A 22636-nucleotide genomic window follows, 5' to 3' on the forward strand; every position below is an offset into this window, starting at 1 on the left:
CCTGGGCACAAAATACACACACATTTTATCCCTGCTAGTACCTCAGGGGATAGAAATAACACCTTACAACAGGTTTACTTTAAATAAGTAATAACTTAATAGTGATAGTTAAGTCCTTGCATTTGCTACTTAGAGCTAATGCCTATAACTGCTGGTATAGTGACAGATTAAAAAACAACACCCATAGTTTCCCATTTCCTCAACATGATTAAAATAGAGACTTTAAAAAAATACACCAAACAAACCAAGCAGCTGATTTGAGACACAAAACACACCCTTCTGTCACTCCCTTCATTGTTTCCTCAACACTGATACAAGTGCAGTTGCACGAACTGCAGCATAAGCTAGCCTTTGAGACCTTCCTTCTTTACCATCTAGTGAAGCCACATTCCTGTAATTATTAAAGTATGGCATTGGTTACACATTTAAAGAGGTATACAGTAAAGTTACAGTATTCCTTGCCTAGCAAAAACCTCTGAAATGAATGGGGTCAAAATAAATGGTGAATTGAAAGCACACTCACATAGTGTACTGTAACCAGACTGGTGTTACTGGGGAAAGTAACTCATTACTGATATAACTAATGGCTTGCAAGCTCTGGTAGGTAATTGTTTACTGCACATAATGATTCATACCATATATTGGAATGATCTATGTGTGCAGGTATAAATATATGTTTGAGTTAATACAGATCAGATGTTCTAATAGCCTAAGCTTTTTTGAAATTTCAGTGGAACTTGTCCCTCAGGTATTAGATGTCAGTATATTGTCTTTGAATATAACACTTTGCCTGCACAGATTGGTTTGTAAAATAGTTCTGATTAGCTCAACTTGTGATCTGCATTTTTAAAATCTCAATATTAAATCAACAGAACTAGGAATGGGTTGTTGTATCAACAGAACTATATCAACAGAATATCAACAGAACTAGGAATGGGTTGTTGTAGGTTTTTTGGGCTGTATGGCCATGTTCTGGAAGCATTCTCTCCTGACATTTCACCTGCATCTATGGCAGGTCTCAACCTCACAACTTCTGAGGATGCCTGTCATAGATGCAAGCAAAATAGGAATATAGGACTTCTGTTGTAGTTCCCTCAGGCAATATCCTTTTCATTTCAAAAGTAAAAAAGAACACACCATAAAAAATTGGGATATCTAAAAACGTTGATCAGAATTGGATCTCAATGTATCTACACTGCTTATTGGATTAAACCTCTTTTTTACAATAGAGATTAAGACATACAGTGAAAAGAAACTCAAATACTCAATGAGTTTGTTGTTGTTTATTCGTTCAGTCATTTCCGACCCTTTGTGACCTCATGGACTAGCCCACGCCAAAGCTTCCTGTCAGCTGTCACCACCCTCAGCTCCTTCAGAGTCAAGCCAGTCTCTTCAAAGATACCATTCATCCATTTTTCCCCTTGGTCGGCCCCTCGTCCTTTTTCCTGCCATTTTCCCCAGCATCATCTTCTCTAAGCTTTCCTGTCTTCTCATAGCCAAAGGACTTCATCTTTGCCTCTAATATCTTTCCCTCCAGTGAGCAGTCAGGCTTTATTTCCTGGAGTATGGACTGGTTGGATCTTCTCGCGGTCCAAGGCACTCTCAGAATTTTCCTTCAAACCCACAGTTCAAAAGCATCTACATTCCTTCGCTCAGTCTGGGGAAAAGGGCATTATTAGTGCTGTGCTGTCCATTGTCACGGTGCTTTATAGTGTTCAGTAATAAAAGCATCTTTGCAGTGTGTGGGGCGGGTGGTGGGGGTTAAAGAAAATCTTGTTACAGTGTGCTTACTTAGCTTTTGCTTTCTAGGTTTCATCTATCCACCTGTCACATAATGTGGTGCAAACTTCGATTATTGTGAGACCCAAGGTCACCCTCTTCACTTCTGGCGCACAGTTGCAGTACCCAGGGGACTTTTTCCTACAGAAAAAAACATTAGGGTCAACATACTACACAGCTTTCCATTGATACAGCCCTTTTACAAAGAGAAAAACTTCCTCTGTGTAGCATATTTGATATGGCTGTTCCCTCAAGGGTAGCTGTGTCAGTCCATAGCAGAGAAAACAGCAAGGGCTTATAGCAATGAAGCTCCTGGATCAGGAATAGACTATAAACATGAAAGGATTTGGCTAAAGATTCTAAACTTCAAAACAAATAAAGACATATACTCACAAACTCAAGACAGCTTCCATATATTTTGAGGTATTTTAAAAATGCATAACTTTTCATTTTTCACATTGTTGTAAAGCTATGCCAGTGATTCGTTTTCCAGATGACTAAATTAGTACATAGGACATGGGGCTATTATTACTTTTTATGACAATATGCAGAATGAGGAAAAAGAAAATCGTAATTCTGAGAAGGAGGGACATTAACACTTCCCTTAAGGCAGTCTTTCTTAACTTTGCTGATGCGGTGACCCTTTAATACACTTCCTCATGTTGTTCTCACCTCCAACCACAAAAATATTTTCATTGATACTTCATAACTGTAATTTTGCTACTGTTATTAGTTGTAATGTAAATATCTGATAAGCAGGATGTGGACGAAGTTTGGCAGAAATACCCAGTACACCCAAATTTGAATACTAATGGGGTTTGGGGGGGGGGGGGTGTGATTTGTCATTTGGGAGTTGTAGTTGCTGGGATTTATAGTTATAGTTATAGTCAAAGAGCATTCTGAACTCCACCAATGATGGAATTGAACCAAACTTGGCGCACAGATCCCATGACCAACAGAAAATACTGGAAAGGGTTTGGTGTTTTGGAGTTATAGTTCACCTACATCCAGAGAGCAGAAGGAGGGCTTTTGGTGGGAGGATTTGCTGTCTGTTACCAAAAAGGAAGAGCAGGGCAGGGGGAGAGTTTTTCAACCATATCTGCCAAAGGGGTTCCTAAGGCCATCAGAAATATGTGTTTTCTGATGGTCTTTGGTGACCCCTCTGAACCCCCCTTGTGAAACACTGCCTTAAGGTATGAATTATTTTGCTATTAATACTTTAAAGGAAACGTAAAATTCAATGCATGGTGGTGTGTTCAAAACAACAACAACAGCAACAACAACAATAATAGCTTTATTTATATCCCTCCACCATCTCCCAAAAGGAACACGGGGCAGCTTACAAGTACACGGTAGTGCAATGAAATATGCAAATACACTAATAACACCATAAAACACATAACACAAAATGCAATAAAACACATAAAAATTGTAAACAATAACAATGTCAATGTCATAACATAGAACAGATATTAAAAAAACAGCGTAAAAGTTTCTGTTAATTAAAATGCTTTAATAAAATGCAGCATAGCTGTGGATAAAATAATATTAAGCTTATACTCCAGATCTCCCTCTTTATGACTGCCCTTCAATGGATGGATAAACACAAACCAAAGAACATGTTTACTGATGACACCGTTCCACTGCCAGTGAAGAGCCACCCACTTTTTACAATTGCTGAGCAAACAATCCTCTGGTGAGATCAATGGCAACTGCAGTTCCTTTCTGCCTCTGACAACTTATCAGCATTGTTCTGAGTTTCACTTAACTAGTAAAATGAGAGTAGTAGGTAAGAAATCCTTTCCTTGGGGATTTAATCCTCTGGCCATGGAGATGAAAAGGGAGGCCACCTTTACGTGGGGCTGAGGTGGTCTTTTAGGTCACCAGGGTCAAGGGATAAGATGAAAGTCACAGCGTTGGGTGAGAGGTGGAGGATGGGCTGTAAAAGAAGGAAGAGGTTTTGAGTCTGTAGATGTAATCACAGGCAGAACAACTTTCACAGGTCAGTAGGCTTAATTTAAGCCAGGACTCAGATATGTCCCAAATGATTTGATATACTGTTGAAATGGCTAGGGAGCGCTTTTGAGCATTGGCAGTATCCTATGTTAGTGTGTGTGAGAGAAATTGACCATAGAGGATCTAGAAATTTCTAGAGGAACCATATTAATCAAATCTGCAAAAGTTAAACCCACAAAAGAAGATGAATTTTGAACACAGTTTAATGTATAGGCTAAGATTTTAATGGAGTTTACATGCAAACAGGAAAGCATTTAATTAGCTTGTGGTTACCCCATATCTGGGGATTGAATTGGGTACCTTTGCTTAACATCATGCCAAAATACTATTCATCACTACTCATTTATTGTATTTATGTTCCACTTTCTCCCAATATGTGATTTAAGGCAGCTTATAAATAAATAAATTAAAAGAAAATGTAGATAAAATCTATATTTCAGAAGTGTTTTAAAAAATCAACAGAGAAACTGAAATATTTAGACAGCTAAAATTGTGTAGCATGCCACATTTTGCTAGTTCAGTATCATAGCCCGGGTTAATTAAAGTGATACAGCCAAAGGGGAACATCTTACAGCAATTCTGAAAGATTCCCTTAGTTGGTAAACCTGTGTCTGCATGATTTAAATTTCATGTGGGCTCACATGACTGAAATGCCTCTTCCACATAACTAGTTTTAAAAGTAGGTTAGTCTTAACAACTCCTGGAAATGCTCTCTTTCTGCATAAAGCAGAACTGTGGAAGTTATGTTTTAAAAGAAATAATAAACATGTAGAGCTGTAGAGTTAGAATGGTCCTTAGGGGTCACCCTACTTACCCCGCTGCCAAAGCTATGGTCTAGATCAGGCATGGGCAAACTTCAGACCCCCAGGTGACTTGGTCTTCAGCTCCCACAATTCCTAACCACTCAGTAAGTTGGCTGGGATTTCTGGGAGTAGAAGTCCAAAAAACTTGGAGGGATGAAGTTTGCCCATTCCTGGTCTAGAGACTCTAGTTTCGTGTTTTACCTGTTCTACATGGAACTAGCTCCAGAAAAGTATGCTGTTGGATTGTTCTCAGTTATTTTGAAACATACAAAATTCTGTAGTGATCTTGGTCAGATATCATCAGGAGGTGAGGCCTTTTAAACTAGTTAAGGAAGCAGAGGCTATTACTAGCACCTTCTCTGGACTCCACTGAGGAATAATGTTTCAGTCCAGCATGGTGGTGTGATTTGAATGGTCATGTAGACTCCAGGAGACAGGGTTCAAATTCCTGCTCACTTGTGGAAACTTACTGAATGGGCTTAAGTAAATCACAATCTTTTACATTCTTAAAAAAAGCAATACAAACTGCTTCTGAATAATCTTTGTCAAGAAAACTATAAGTCAGAGTTGACTTGAAGGCACAAAAAACAACAACTTATTTTTGGAGTACAGGGTTCCCTCACTTCTCGCACTTCCGTTCCAGGAGCACCTGCAATAAGTGAAAATCTGCGAAGTAGGGACGCCATATTAATTTTAATATTTATACATTATTTTATATTTTTATCTATATTATTTTCTTACCCTGTACTGTGATTTCATGCAACATTTTTTAACCTTTAACTTCTTTGGGGCCAATCTGCCTAGCTCAGGCATGGGCAAATTTTGGCCCTCCTGGTGTTTTGGACTTTGACTGGTAGGCTGTTAGGAATTTGGGGGGGGGGGGGTTGTAATCCAAAACACTTGGAGGGCCAAAATGCCTATCCTAGATCCAATACAGTACACTCTGAAGACTTGCAGCCTTCTTTTGCTGGGCAGAGGGTGTATGTGTGTGCATCTTTCAAAGTGGACAGAAAAATCTCTTGTTCTTTCATCTTATAGCTGGAAACTTTGATTATCATTGACCTGCCTCAGTATCTCAGAATCAGGCATAACAATCTGTAATAAGGATATACTTGGTATACAGAAATTATTTATTATTGCAGGTTCATTGATTGTTGGTTTGATGGTTGCTCTTACATTCTGTTATAATGTTGAATTTTTGTTCTGTTTTATGCTGTTGTTTTTATGTTTTAGTGTGTTATATTTTAACCATGTTTGTTTGGGCTTATCCCCATGTAAGCTGTCCCGAATCCCTCTGGGGAGATGGAGGCGGGGTATAAAAATAAAGTTGTTGTTGGTGGTGGTGGTCCCCTTCCAATGGTATGTGTGTCTTCAAGTTGCTGGTTGATTTACGGTTGTCTCATAAATTTCATAGTATTTTGACCACTTCCACTGGCACAAAAAAAACTTATTCTAACCCATCAGATACAGTGCTGTTGTCTGTCTCAACAAATATATTGTATTTATTTCATTTGTATCACTCTGAGACCAATGTTTGAATTTTCTGTTTGAAATATAAACATGCCCAAATTAATTTTTGGCCTGCTACATTCCTGTTCTTGTCACAGGCATAATAGAGAAGATAAACAGCAGCAGACTGGAAGGACAACTTTTCTCTTCATTTTGCTTGACATAAAGCAGGGTGGGGAGATATTGTTTGGTGTATCTGTTTGCAAAGGAAAGAGACTTCCATGTGCAATTGCAATGAAGATATTTTAGTCCTTTGCTATAACAAGATGAACCTCTCCCCCCTCCACGCCTGAAACTTGTAAATCTTGTCTTAGTGTTGGGTTCTGACTTTTTTAGCCTGAAAGATTTGGATCCCAGAATACCTGAAATTAAGGGACAGCCCAAATTCTTTTTGAGTCAGGGCTCAGCTTCTTTAAAACCCTAATCCTTAAAGGCTTTAGCAAATGACTGGAGTTTAGAAAACATCAAGTAGACACATTTCATTGCCGACAGTCCTCTAAACAGAGATTGTTTTTCCAAGCCCCCCATGTTGATTGTTGCCAAGAAAGGTGGCAGTTTTACGGTATGACCTTATTATCATCAGCGGAGCCCAGGCTTTTAATTATTTTTATGAGTAGCTTTATCTTGCTGCGTTCAATAGAAATTCCCTGTTGGATTTTCCTTTCGATTATAAATCCAAATCAATGTGCAGCAGGGATTTCCCCTTTAAAAAGGAGAGAGGTTATGGCTTGTAATTAAAGATCCTGGAAGCTTATAAGCCGCAATGATTTAATCATTCTGACATTTTGACATTCTCTTGTTTAACTGGATTTTCTGAGCTGCTTTGGCATTACAACCATGGATTTGACTTCCCCAGAAATAAATAATGTGGTCTTAAGGAGCTGTGCTTTCAACAGGAAAACACATGAGATATACATATAGGTTTTGTGGCATAAGCAATAGCTGCACTGAGTTAAGAAACAGTTTGCATTTGTTAATATGCCCTAGGAACTTGATTTCTTTGGTATATGTTTTTCCATTGGATACAAATGTGTAAAATTGTAGCTGTAAGCATTGTAGGAAAAAATACCAAGTCCAGGTTTAGGAGAACATGAAAAAGTTTGGTAGAAAAACTGGATAAAATAGTAGTCAGTTTAGTTTTAGATCTTTCAGGATCTCAGACAGGATACAGTAGATCCATAATTAGAATCTCTTTTTAGTTGTAGTACTGGGGAAGAAGTGTTACTAAATTTTATTTATTTATTTTAATTGAGATAGGCAGTTTACCATAGAAGAATGATATTGCCAAGATAATTATGAAGAGTCTTAAAACCAATATCAAAACAATAATCTGCTAGATTACTTCTTATGCCATCATGTCCCCATTCTGTACAAGTAGAAGTAATGCTGTTTGACAACACTTTTCCTGCCATATCTGAAAGCTATGGAATCACAGAAGATATCCTTTAAAACAGCATTCCTCAAACTTTTTGAACAGAGGGCCAGGTCACAGTCCCTCAAACTGTTGGAGGACCAGATTATAATCTGAAAAAAAAAACATGAATGAATTCCTATGCACACTGCACATATCTTATTTGTAGTGCAAAAGAAACACTTTAAAACAATACAATAATTAAAATGAAGAACAACTTTAACAAATATAAACTTATTAGCATTTCAATGGGAAGTGTGGGCCTGCTTTTGGCTGATGATATAGGATGATTGTTGTTGTTGTTGTTGTGTGCTTTCAAGTCAATTCAGACTTAGGTTGACCCTGAGCAAGGGCCAGGTAAATGACCTTGGAGGGCTGTATCCAGTGCTCGGGCCTTAGTTTGAGGACCCCTGCTTTAAAATGTCTTTAGCCTTTTCTGCCAAAGAGTGCTGATGCCTCACCAAACTACAACCCACAGGATTCCATAACATTGACCTACAGCCGTTAAAGTGGTGTCAAACTGTTCATTCTGTAGGTGCACTCATAATCATTCTTCCCAAATCTACTTAGGTTGTGTGCTTGCCCTGTAGGAAACAACATTCATCCACTGGCTTTGTATGGAGAATTTCGTAATATGAGGTAATTGCACAATGTATTATTGAAGGTTTTCATGGCTGGAATCACTGGGTTTTTCAGATTGTGTGGTTTGTCAGTTTTTCAGATTGTGTGGCCAAGTTCTGGAAGCATTCTCTCCTGATGTTTCACCTGCATCTATAGCAAGCATTCTCACCTCTGAGGATGCCTGCCATAGATGCAGGTGAAATGTCAGGAGAGAATGCTTCCAGAACTTGGCCATACAATCTGAAAAACTGACAGCAACCCTGCAATATGCACAGTTCCAGGTAAACCTTTTATCATATGATTTTCACTAAGTTTTCAGCTAGTCTAGACCTTTCTACCCATTGGTTGGATCAGTGTAGACCCATATAATGCAGTTCAAACCACATTATTTGGAAATGTAGCTCCAGCCATAATCCTCCTGTGTTTTCCCATCACTTTCCCTATCTTCTTTCTTACCATAGAAAGTCTGTCAAGGAGGGAAAAGACAGAATATTTGCACAATGCATTTTAACTGGGAACAGAAGGACCCCTTGGACCTTCCCTCGCTCAGGGTCAACCTAAGTCTGAAATGACTTGAAAGCTCACAACAACAACAATCCTGTCTCATCAGCCAAAAGCAGGCCCACACTTCCCATTAAAATACTAATAAGTTTATATTTGTTAAAATTGTTCTCCATTTTAATTATTGCATTGTATTTAAGTGTTTTTTGCACTATAAATAAGATATGTGCAGTGTGCACAGGGATTCATTCATGTTTTTTTCATATTATAATCCGGCCCTCCAACAGTTTGAGGGACTGAGACCTGGCCCTCTGTTTAAAAAGTTTGTAGACCCCTGCTTTAGATACGCCATCTGATTAGTGCCACTCCCTGAGCCACTTCCTGTGTTATCCTATGTTTCAGAAGCTATTCTAAGCCTTAGATAGAATAGTGCAGGTGGTATTTACACTCAGGTGAAAAGAAAGGCACCAGCTGATTATCTGGCACAAGCTCATGTGGCATCACAGGTTGTTTCCCTGATAGGATTACAACAGAGCCCTCTCTGCAGGTTACGAAGCTCTCCGGTTTCAGTGTCAGCTGCCTGCCAATGGGACCCTTAGCCTTAGCTGGAGTTCAGATTAACATTTGCCATTGTTCTAGAGGTGTGCTTCTTAATGTAATCATAAAGAATAAAAATTTGCCATTTTAAACTAACAGTTGTATATGAATTAAACTGTGGTATGCTATTTTAGAGAGAGGCAATGGTTAACCCCCTCTGAGTATTTCTTGCCTAAGAAAACTCTGAATTTCATGGGATTACAGGTGACTTGATGGCAAATGAGAGCAGAAAACAGCAGGGACAGCTTTCCCATCTCTGCTTCATCTCTATATTGAGGAAAGAATGACAAACATCACTACATTGCCATGCAACTGGTAAGAAAAGAGAGCATCTATCACAAAAAGTATCTGTATATAAAATGGACCAAATATTCTAAACCGTATTGGCCTTATATATCTTTTTTTAGGAAGCCAGCTGAACATTTGGTCTGAAAACATAGTATTTCATAGTTCTGAAGGTTCTATGCTGTTGATTTTTCATCCCTTGTTTTAGACTTTTTAAAAAGCTTTTAGCAATATTTAAGAACCCCTGAAATCCAGCGATATTTGTGCCATTAAAGGAAAAATAGATGGGAGTTTCTGCTCATGAAGTGGAGACAAGCACGAGACTCTTTGAAATTGCAGTGATCTATGCTAATAGTTCAAGCTGGAGCTACTATTGTGGACCTAGTTTTAACTTTAGGAAGGAAAATGAAGGTTGAAATCCTGTGCATAATTTAAATCTCTTGAAATCTGTTAGAATAACTTTAATTTAAACAACCAGGTGGCACAGCGGGGTTAAACCGCTGAGCTGCTGAACTTGCTGACTGAAAGGTTGGCAGTTCAAATCCAGGGAGTGGGGTGAGCTTTTGCTGTTAGCCCCAGCTTCTGCGAACCTAGCAGTTCAAAAACATGCAAATGTGAGTACATCAATAGGTATCGCTTCAATGATAAGGTAATGGTGCTCCATGCAGTCATGTCGGCCACATGACCTTGGAGGCATCTATGGACAACACTGGCTCTTTAGCTTAGAATGTCGAACACAACTAGACTTAATGTCAAGGGGAATCCTTTACCTTTACTTTCCCTTTAACTATGTGTAGAACTGCAATGAGAATAATTATAATTACCAAAACCGCTATGAAAAGGTGGGGTGGGGTCCTATTGCTGTAGAAGGAAGTCAGAGGAGAGTGCTGGCTGTTCCTCATGCCCACATTTGTTTTTGACCCTTCACTCCATTTCCACTGTAAGCATGAACCTTAAAATGTTGCTGGACTCTGATTCCCATCACCCTTCACAATTGCCTATGCTTGGTGGAAATAAGGAGGAGAGGGACCCAACAGAAAATCAAAGGATCTTCCAACTGGTAGAAGCTGTGTTCCTCTTACCTATACTATACATACACTTCATCACACTAGAGAGAAAAAACCCCACTTAAAATCTGGTTTCTGCCTCATGCAGAATTCTGGAGTTTGTAGTTTAGGGCAGAGCCTTTAACAGCCTCACTAAACTACAAACTCCAGAATTCTGCAGGAGGCAGAAACTGGATTTTAAGCAGATTTTTTTTCTCTAGTATTATATAGTATCTATGAACTAGAGTTTCAGAGGAAGATGTTTTCTGAAACAGAGACAACAGAGCAATACCTTTTAAAATCTCAGCTGATAAAAGAGCTGGTCCAACAGAACGTATTGAACAGACTAGGCTTGGGCAAACTGCACCCCTCCAGGTGTTTTGGACTTCAACTCCCACAGTTCCTAACAGCCGCAGGTCCCTTCCTTTTCCTCTCCTTTTCCACTTAAGCAGCTGAGGGGGGGGGGGAATAAAGGGCGTGAGGCTGTTAGGAATTGTGGGAGTTGGAGTCCAAAACACCTGGAGGGCCCAAGTTTGCCCATGCCTGGAATAGACAGCGGCATTGAATTGTGATGTCATAATGAATTAGCTCAGTCTCCCAGGATGCTTCTCAGCATCAGTTTCCCAAGAGACAGTCATCGCAAACAAGGAAGCAAAACAAGAAGGATTTGACAGCACCTCTAATCCCGAAAGGTTTGTGTTGCCATTGGTGACTTTCTCTAATTTTTCCTTTGCCAATCCTCCAACTATATCTTTACTAGCGGCAGTAGCCTTCTCATGGACAGGCAAAGCGGACGTCTGTTTCTTAGGTGCTTGGCATATCCAGATGTGAGAGAGCATTGGAAGAAGCACTATGAAGTGTAACAAAAATATTTACCAGGCTCAAAGTTAAATGCTACTGTCCATCTCTTCGTGGACTCACTCAGTACTGACAATAATGCCTAAAACTCAAAATGCAGCTAGATGCAGCTACCCAGCCAGGCAGAAAGACTCTGCCACTGTATTAGGAATGGTTCCAGATAAGAAAGGGAACTGAGTGCCTTACATTAAGTTTTCATTTTCAACTCCCAATGAATTGCTGGCAGGGTAGACAGATGCCGTTCTAGCTTATTTTTAAGAGTGAGGAAAAAAGAATGATAAAAACTTGGCAATGTTCTTGATTAATTCTCTCCAGGAATTTATCTAAATTACATATGACAGATTGCCTCCTGAGTTTGTTTAACTGTTTATTGTGGGTGTTTTCATTTTGTTCTGACCAATGGCAGGGTTTTCTTGGCAAGATTTGTTGAGTGGGGGTGATGGCATTGCCTTCCTGAGGCTGAGAGAGTGTGACTTGTCCAAGATCACCCAGGAAGTTGCTATGGGTGAGTGGGTTTTGAACCCTGGTTTCCCAGTGTTTGACACCAGTTTCACTGCCATGGTTCAGTGTTATGGATTCCTGGGATTTGTAGTCTGGAGAAGCATCAGCACTATTTTAGCAGAGAAAGCTGGGCCTTGTAAAAGCACAACTCTCAGGATGCCATAGCATTCAGCAATGGCAATTCAAGTGGTGCAGTAATTCGACAGTATAGCTAACACAAAATACACTACAACACTGTGGGTCACTTCACTATATAATTTTTACTTTCATGTATGTTATAAGCTTGTAAAGCAGGATTAGGTAGCATGTTTTAATGGTTTTATGAGCTCAAGCAACTAATTGCTGTGCAGCTTTCCTTTTACCTCTGCAGTAAAAGAAATAACCTATCACAGTGCAGCTTTCCTTTTACCTCAGCACTAGTATAAAAAAACCAACCAATCACAGAGCAGCTGTCATTTCACCTCAGCAGTATAAGATATGGATGCTAAGCTGTGATTGGTTGCCATTGGCATACCACTCATACCAACTGACATGGAGTTCAAGTACTAACAACTTCAATTTCCAATATGTCTTGTGTTCACCATGACTATCAATAAAGCGCAGCAGCAATCTTTGCAAGTGTGTGGTTTGAATTTAGGAAACAATTGCTTCTCTCAGGGGCACTTATATGCCGCATGCTCTAGAGTTGGTAAACCGTCTGATGTTTATGTTTCAGAAAACGAACAAACCAAAAATGTAGTCAATCCATTAGCTTTACCATTAAAAATGATTTATGTTTTAAAAACCCTCTTATTCTTTCCTTTCTTTTCATTCCACATAGTACTTTACTTAGGCGATCCCTCGTAGTCCGAGGATGATGGTCCTCCAAGTGTAGTATCCTGGCGGTGGGTCCGTAGGTGACTATGGAGCCCTATTCTTGATCTGCATCTTCTCCCACAGTGAGGGCATCGGTTTCCAGGTGGAAGGTGGTCCCAGTCGGGATTGGCTTGACGCACCTTCCTCTTGGCACGTTTCTCTCTTTCACCCTCCATTTGTGCCTCTTCAAATTCTGCAGCATTGCTAGTCACAGCTGACCTCCAACTGGAGTGCTCAAGGGCCTCCCAGTTCTCAGTGTATATGCCAGAGTTTTTAAGGTTGGCTTTGAGCCTGTCTTTAAATCTCTTTTCCTGTCCTCCAACATTCCGTTTTCCGTTCTTGAGTTGGGAGACAGTGGTCGGGCAGAGGACCATTGTTTCAATGCTGGTGGTCTTTGCTTCTTCAGGCACTCTGACATTTGTCCGCTTGTCTTCCCAAGAGATTTGCAGGATTTTTCAGAGGCAGCACTGATGGAATCGTTCTAGAAGTTGCATGTGACGTCTGTAGACAGTCCACGTTTCGTAGGCATTTCGCAGGGTTGGGAGGACAATAACTTTATAAACAAGCACTTTGGTATCCCAATGGATGTCCAGTTCTCAAACTCTGCTTCATTCGGAAAAATGCTGCACTGGCAGAGCTCAGGCGGTGCACATAGACACAGCAACTCAAGGCAGGGTATAGAATTGAATGATGTTCACAACAATACGTTTATTTACTATCTCATTCATTTCATATCAGACTAAGCCACAGTGAAGTGTGGTTGGGTTTAGCTAGTCTATATCTAAATCTAAATCTATGTATATAATAAAAGTCAAAACTTGTATGCGGAGGACAAAAGTGTGGCGGGAGGAGTATGTGCCAGCGTTCTGATTGGCTGCCGCTGTGGTGCTATTTGCATATGGTCTCTGATTGGCCAGCTTCAATAGGAGCCCCTGGTGGAGAAAAGAGTTCATGACAGAAACGGGGACATGAGAAGGAAATTTGCATATGGTCTCTGATTGGCCAGCCTCAATTCCAAGATTCCGAGATGACAAAGAGAGGAAAGGAAAAGGTCAAGGGAGGCTGGGTCAGAAAATTACCAAGACAGACCACACTTGGCACACAGAGCCCGCAAAACCCACTCGACATCCTACTGCAGTTTGGAGGAGGATGAACCATGGATGTTGGGACTTGCAGTACCATCACTCACGTTCTGAGACCGCTGTTAACCTCATCTAATCAGGACCAAACTTGGCACATAGACCTCTCATGACCCACCTTATGTCCTGGTGTGGTTTGGCCGGGGATGGGCCATGGATTATGGGACTTGCAGTACCTTTGCTCAATTCCTGAGACCACTGCAACCCTCATCCAATTACCGATAAAGACCAAACTTGGCACACTCAGTTTCCATGATGCACTCTACATCATGGTGCAGTTTGGAGGAGGATGCACCATGGACGATGGGACTTGCAATACCTGCACTCCCTTCCTAAGACCATTACAACTGCCAACAATGATGGATCAGGACCACAATTCACACAGAGAGCCTGCATGACCCACTCTCCATTCTGGTGCGGTTTGGAAGAATTTGGCGATGGATGATGGGACTTGCAGTCACTTCACTCACTTCCTGAGACCACTGAGACCCTTGACAATGACCGATCAAGACCAAACTTGGCACACAGAGTCCCCATGACTCACTCCACATCCTGGGGCACTTTTGAGGACAACAGACCATGGATGATGGGACTTCAAGTACCTCCACTCCCTTCCCAAGACTGCTGCAACCCTCATCTAATGTCCAATCAAGACCAAACTTGGCACACAGAGCCCCCATGACCCATTCTACATCCCGATGCTGTTTGGAGGAGGACGGAAGATGGATGATGGGACTTCCAGTACCTTCACTCAATTCCTGAAACCACAGCAACACATATCCAAATACCAAAAAAGACCAAACTTGGCACAGAGAGGCCCCTTGGCCAACTCAACATTCTGGTGAGGTTTGGGGGAGAACATACTATGGATGACGAGACTTGCAGTACCTAAATTCACTTTCTGAGATCACTGTGAGCCTCAGCTAATGATTGATCAAGAACAAAACTTGGCACACAGAGCCCCCACGACCCACTCTCTATTCTGGTGCAATTTGGAGGAGGATGGACCACAGATGATGGGATTCGCAGTACCTTCACTAATTTCCTGAGACCACTGCGAGCCATATAAATAACTGATAAAGACCAACCTTGATACACAATTCCTTTCTCAAATAACTCGGGCAGCGCCGGGTCCCCAAGCTAGTAAATAATAAAAGTCAAAACTTGTATGCGGCGGATGTGTGGCGGTGTATGTGCCGGCTTTCTGATTGGCCAGCCTGAAAGTTCCAAGATTCTGACTGGCTGCTGCTGTGGTGCTATTTGCATAAGATCCCTGATTGGCCTGCTTCAACAGGAGCCCCTGGTGGAGAAAAGGGTTCATGACAGAAACAGGGACATGACAGAAGGAAATTTGCATATGGTCTCTGATTGGCCAGCCTCAATTCCAAGATTCCGAGATGACAAAGAGAGGAAAGGAAAGGCCAGGGGCTCTGTCAGAAAATTACCAATACAGACCACACTTTGCAAACAGAGCACACAAGACCCACTCTACATCCTACTGCAGTTTGGAGGAGGATGAACCATGGATGATGGGACTTGCAGTACCATCACTCACATTCTGAGACCGCTATTAACCTCATCCAATGACTGATCAGGACCAAACTTGGCACATAGACCTCTCATGACCCACCTTATGTCCTGGTGTGGTTTGGCCGGGGATGGACCATGGATTATGGGACTTGCAGTACCTTTGCTCAATTCCTGAGACCACTGCAACCCTCATCCAATTACCGATAAAGACCAAACTTGGTACACTGAGTCTCCATGATGCACTCTACATCCTGGTGCAGTTTGGAGGAGGATACACCATGGATGATGGGGCTTGCAATACCTGCACTCCCTTCCTAAGACCATTATAACTGCCAACAATGATGGATCAGGACCACAATTTACACAGAGAGCCCGCATAACTCACTCTACATCCTGGTGCGGTTTGGAAGAATTTGACAATGGATGATGGGACTTGCAGTCACTTCACCCACTTCCTGAGACCACTGAGACCCTCGCCAATGACTCATCAAGACTAAACTTGGCACATGGAGCTTCAATGACCCACTCTACATCCTGGAGCAGTTTGGAGGACAACAGACCATGGATGATGGGACTTCAAGTACCTCCACTACCCAAGACTGCTGCAAAACTCATCTAATGACCATCAAGACCACAGTTGGCACACAGAGCCCCCATGACCCACTCTACATCCTGCTGCAGTTTTGGAGAAGGGTGGACCATGGATGATGGAACTTCCAGTACCTTCACTCAGATTCTGAGACCTCTGCAACCCTCATCCAATGACGGATCAAGACCAAACTTGGCACATAGACCTTTCATGACCCACTTTACATCCTGGTGTTATTTGGTAAACTTTGGAGATGGATGATGGGACTTGCAGTACCTTTGCTCACTTCCTGAGACCACTGAGACCCTCGCCAATGACTAATCAAGACTAAACTTGGCACGTGGAGCTCCAATGACCCACTCTACATCCTGCTGCAGTTTGGAGGAGGGCAGACCATGGATGATGGGACTTCAGGTACCTCCATTCCTTCCAAAGATTGCTGCAACCCTCTTCTAATGACCAATCAAGACCACACTTGGCACACAGAGCCCCCATGATCCACTCTACATCCTGCTGCAGTTTGAAAGGGGATGGACTTTGGATGATGGGACTTGCAATACCTTCACTCACTTACTGACACCACTGCCACCCTCATCTAATGACTGATAAAGACCAAGCTTGGCACACAGAGCCCCCATGACCCACTCTATATCCTGTTTGTAGGAGGATGGCCCATGGATGATGGGACTTCAAGTACCTTCACTCACTTCTTTAAAATAATGCAGCCATTATCCAAAGACCAATAAAGACCAAACTTGGCATACAGAACCACCATTACCCACCTTCTCTAATAACCTGGGCAACGCCGGGTCCCCAAGCTAGTCTATATATATAATAAAGAAGAGTGTTTGTTTGTATAGGACAGAGGAATTGTGGAGGGAGGGCGGAAATGTATGTGCCAGCGTTCTGATTGGCTGCTGCTGTGGTGCTATTTGCATATGGTCTCTGATTGGCCAGCTTCAATAGGAGACCCTGGTGGAGAAGAGGGTTCATGGCAGAAACGGGGCATGACAGAAGGAAATTTGCATATGGTCTCTGATTGGCCAGCCTCAATTCCAACATTCCGAGATGACCAAGAGAGGAAAGGAAAGGCCGGGGGCTCTGTCAGAACACTCCCAATACAGACCACACTTTGCAAACAGAACCCCCATCACCCACTCGACATCCTACTGCAGTTTGGAGGACAATGAACCATGGATGATGGGACTTGCAGTACCACCACTCACATTCTGAGACCGCTGTTAACCTCATCCAATGACTGATCAGGACCAAACTTGGCACACACACCTCTCACGACCCACTTTACGTCCCGGTGCGGTTTGGCCGAGGGTGGGCCGTGGATTATGGGACTTGCAGTACCATTGCTCAATTCTTGAGACCACTGCAACCCTCATCCAATTACAAATAAATACCAAACTTGGCACACTGAGTCTCCATGACGCACTCTACATCCAGGTGCAGTTTGAAGGAGGATGCACCATGGACGATGGGACTTGCAATACCTGCACTCCCTTCCTAAGACCATTACAACTGCCAACAATGATGGATCAGGACCACAATTTACACTGAGAGCCTGCATGACCCACTCTACATCCTGGTGCGGTTTGGAAGAATTTGGCAATGGATGATGGGACTTGCAATCATTTCACTCACTTCCTGAGATCACTGCGACCCACGCCAATGACTGATCAAGACCACACTTGGCAAACAGAGTCCCCATGACCCACTCTACATCCTGGTGCACTTTCGAGGAGGACAGACCATGGATGATGGGACTTGAAGTACCTCCACTCCCTTCCCAAGACTGCTGCAACCCTCATTTAATGTCCAAACAAAACCAAACTTGGCACACAGAGCCCCCATGACCCACTCTACATCCTAATACGGTTTGGAGTAGGGCATGCCATGGATGATGGGACTTGAAGTACCTCTACTCGCTTTCCGAGACTGCTGCGACCCTCAACAATGACTGAACAACACCAAACTTGGCACATAGACCTCTCATGACCCACTTTATGCCCTGGTGAGGTTTGACTGTGGATCGTGCATGGATTTTGGGACTTGCAGTACCTTTGCTCAATTCCTGAGACCACTGCAAAACATCATCCAATTTCCGATAAGGACCAAACTTGGCACACCAGGTCTCCATGATGCACTCTACATCCTGGTACGGTTTGGAGGATGATGCACCATGGACGATGGGACTTAGAGTACCTTCACTCAGTGAAACCACTGAGACCCTCATCCAATGACTGATGAAGACCAAACTTGGCACACAGAGCCCCCATGGCCAACTCAACATTCTGGTGAGGTTTGGGAGAGAACAGACTATGGATGATGGGACTTCAAGTACCTCCACTCACTTCCCAAGACTGGTGCAACCCTCATCTAATGACCAATCAAAACCAAACTTGGCACACAGAGCCCCCATGAGCGACTCTACATCCTGGTGCTGTTTGGAGGAGGACGGACAATGGATGATGGGACTTGCAGTACCTTCACTCACTTCCTGAAACCACAGTGACACTCATCCAAATACCAAGAAAGACCAAACTTGGCACAGGGAGCCCCCATGGCCAACTCAACATTCTGGTGATGTTTGAGGGAGACTATGGATTATGGAACTTGCAGTACCTTAACTCATGTTCTGAGACTGCTGTGATCCTCATCCAATGACTGATCAAGACCAAACTTAGCACACAGAGCCCCCATGACCCACTTTACGTCCTGCTGCAGTTTGAAAGGGGATGGACTTTGGGTGATGGGACTTGCAGTACCTTCACTCACTTACGGACACCACTGCCACCCTCATCTAATGACTGATAAAGACCAAACTTGGCACACAGAGCCCCCATGACCCACTCTGTATCCTGCTGCTGTTTGTAGGAGGATGGCCCATGGATGATGGGACTTCAAGTACCTTCACTCACTTCCTGAAAATAATGCAGCCGTTATCCAAAGACCAATAAAGACCAAACTTGGCATACAGAACCACCAATACCCACTTTCTTTAATAACCCGGGCAACGCCGGGTCCCCAAGCTAGTATATAATAAAGAAGAGTGTTTGTTTGTATAGGACAGAGGAAGGACAGAGGGAGGGCGGAAGTGTATGTGGCAGCGTTCTGATTGGCTGCTGCTGTGGTGCTATTTGCATATGGTCTCTGATTGGCCAGCTTCAATAGTAGCCCCTGGTGGAGAAGAGGGTTCATGGCAGAAACGGGGCATGACAGAAGGAAATTTGCATATGGTCTCTGATTGGCCAGCCTCAAATCCAAGATTCCGAGATGAGAAAGAGAGGAAAGGAAAGGCCAGGGGCTGGGTCAGAACACTACCAATACAGACCGAAATAGGTACACAGAGCCCCCATCACCCACTCTACATCCTACTGCAGGTTGGAGGAGTGTGAACCATGGATGATGGGACTTGCAGTACCACCACACACATTCTGAGACTGCTGTTAACCTTATCCAATGACTGAACAGGACCAAACTTCGCACATAGACCTCTCATGACCCACTTTATGTCCTGGTGTGGTTTGGCCGGGGATGGACCGTGGATTATGGGACTTGTAGTACCATTGCTCAATTCTTCAGACCACTGCAACCCTCATCCAATTACTAATAAATACTAAACTTGGCACACTGAGTCTCCATGACGCACTCTACATCCAGGTGCAGTTTGAAGGGGGATGCACCATGGACGATGGGACTTGCAATACCTGCACTCCCTTCCTAAGACCATTATAACTGCCAACGATGATGGATCAGGACCACAATTTACACAGAGAGCCCGCATAACTCACTCTACATCCTGGTGCGGTTTGGAAGAATTTGACAATGGATGATGGGACTTGCAGTCACTTCACTCACTTCCTGAGACCACTGAGACCCTCGCCAATGACTCATCAAGACTAAACTTGGCACATGGAGCTTCAATGACCCACTCTACATCCTGGTGCAGTTTGGAGGAGGACAGACCATGGATGATGGGACTTCAAGTACCTCCACTACCCAAGACTGCTGCAAAACTCATCTAATGACCAATCAAGACCAACGTTGGCACACAGAGCCCCCATGACCCACTCTACATCCTGCTGCAGTTTTGGAGAAGAGTGGACCATGGATGATGGAACTTCCAGTACCTTCACTCACATTCTGAGACCTCTGCAAACCTCATCCAATGACGGATCAAGACCAAACTTGGCACATAGACCTCTTTGGCACATAGACCACATGACCCACTTTACGTCCTGGTTTGTTTGGAAAAATTTGGAGATGGATGATGGGACTTGCAGTACCTTTGCTCACTTCCTGAGACCACTGAGACCCTCGCCAATGACTCATCAAGACTAAACTTGCCACATGGAGCTCCAATGACCCACTCTACATCCTGCTGCAGTTTGGAGGAGGACAGACCATGCATGATGGGACTTCAAGTACCTCCACTCCCTTCCAAAGATTGCTGCAACCCTCTTCTAATGACCAATCAAGACCACACTTAGCACACAGAGCACACAAGACCCACTCTACATCCTGCTGCAGTTTTGGAGGAGGGTTGACCATGGATGATGGGACTTGCAGTACGTTTACTCACTTACTGAAACCACTGCAACCCTAATCCAATGACTGATCAAGACCAAACTTAGCACACAAAGCCCCCATGACCCACTCTACATCTTGGTGCAGTTTGGAGGAGGACAGACCGTGGATGATGGGACTTCAAGTACCTCCACTCCCTTTCCAAGATTGCTGCAACTCTCATCCAATGACTAATCTAGAGCAAACTTAGCACACAGAGCCCCCGTGAACCACTCTACATCCTGCTGCAGTTTTGGAGGAGGGTTGACCATGGATGATGGGACTTGCAGTATGTTTACTCACTTACTGAAACCACTACGACCCTAATCCAATGACTGATCAAGACCAAACTTAGCACACAGAGCCCCCATGACCCACTCTAAATCCTGCTGCAGCTTGGAGGAGGGTTGACCATGGATGATGGGACTTGCAGTACCTTCACTCACTTACTGAAACCACTGCCACCCTCATCCAATGACTCATAAAGACCAAATTTGGCACACAGAGTCCCTATGACCCACTCTATATCCTGCTGCTGTTTGGAGGAGGATGGACCATAGATGATGGGACTTCAAGTTCCTGCACTCACTTCCTGAAAACAATGCAGCCATTATCCAATGACCAATAAAGAGCAAACTTGGCATACAGAACTGCCATTACCCACTTTCTCTAATAACCCGGGCAGCGCCGGGTCCCCAAGCTAGTAAATAATAAATAAACTGGCTTGGGATGGCATACGCGCCCCGAAATGCCATTATATTCTGAAATAATATTCTGTGTTAGCAGCTGGAAGGGATGGAAACACTTATGCCCAAACACTGAGCACAACAAACTCTCTTCCTCTGAACTTTGAGCAAGGGCTTGATTGGCAGACGGGGCCGTGGAGGTGCGCGCTGGTTGGTCCGCTCAGCGCCTTGCCCCCGCCCCCTCCCTCGCGGCTCGGCCCACATACCTGGCGGGGGGCGGGGCCTAGCCCAGGCAGGGGGCGTGTCTCAGCCTAGCGAACAGGGGGCGGGGCCGACGGAGCTGCAGGTTGCCGGGGGAGGGCGCGCGCTCCTGGCACTGGGCTCGGGAAGCAACTGAGGCGAAGTCCAGCCGGCGACTTGGTGGTGCTGCAAAGAAAGCGCGGGGGGAGGCCGAAAGGGGAAGGACCGCGGCTGCTGCTGCTGCTGCTTCGCAAAGCGGATTAGCTGGGCTGTTTGTGCCTCGGCTTATGGGAAGGGAGCCGAGTTGGGCAGGTAAGCGCGACAAGCTCTCCCCGCGCCCTTCACTTTCCCCGGATTCCCTTCCTCCTGATTGCATGGCCCATTTGCCCTGTTCCCCGACTGTTTCAGTCCCGCGTAGCTCTCTCTCTTTCTGGGAGCACGTCTTGGTTGACTTGGGAGGAGGCAGGAGTCCGTGGGGAGCTTCCTCTGTGACCTCTGCCTGCGTTGCCTCTCAAGGAAGCAGGCTCTCTTTCCTTTAGGGGCTTTGAACTCTCTGAGAATAGGTAAAACACGAAGCTAGAGTCTCTAGACCAGGCATGGGCAAACTTGGGCCCTCCAGGAGTTTTGGACTCCAACTCCCATCATTCCTAACAGCCTCAGGTCCTTTCCTTTCGCTTAAGCGGCTGAGGGGGGAAAGGAAGGGGCCTGAGGCTGTTAGGAATGGTGGGAGTTGGAGTCCAAAACTCCTGGAGGGCCCAAGTTTCCCCACACTTGATCTATACTGTAGAAGGAAAGCAGTTTGACGCCACTTGAACTGCCACAACCTAATGCTATGGATTTGTACTTTGGAGATCCACCAGCACTCTTGGGCAGAGAAGGCTACACACCTTGTGAAACTACAATTCCCATGATTCCATAGTATTGAGCCATGGGAGTTGAAGTGGGGTAAAACAGCATTAATCCTACAGTATAGACAGGGCCAGGAGCCCCCGGTGATGCACTGGGTTAAAGCACTGAGCTGATGAACTTGTTGACCGAAAGGTCACGGGTTCGAATCCAGGGAGCGGTGTGTCAGCCCCAGCTCCTGCCAAC

General features: G+C 43.8%; 1 protein-coding gene across 3 annotated transcripts in view; it reads left to right on the forward strand.

Moving 5' to 3' along the window:
• RASSF7 (Ras association domain family member 7) overlaps window positions 1-22636 on the forward strand; it is a 135180-nt gene that overhangs the window by 40765 nt on the left and 71779 nt on the right. For 2 of the 3 annotated variants that reach the window (XR_009631076.2, XM_060769499.2), the window contains exon 1: window positions 21637-21856. The exons of the other annotated variant lie outside the window; for it this stretch is intronic. The gene's annotated coding sequence lies outside the window, so the exon portion shown is untranslated. Of the gene's footprint in view, window positions 1-21636; window positions 21857-22636 lie in introns of those variants that run through there. 3 annotated transcript variants of the gene reach the window in all.

The sequence above is a fragment of the Anolis sagrei genome, chromosome 1, assembly GCF_037176765.1.
Source record: "Anolis sagrei isolate rAnoSag1 chromosome 1, rAnoSag1.mat, whole genome shotgun sequence".
In the NCBI taxonomy this organism is placed as follows: domain Eukaryota; kingdom Metazoa; phylum Chordata; class Lepidosauria; order Squamata; family Dactyloidae; genus Anolis; species Anolis sagrei.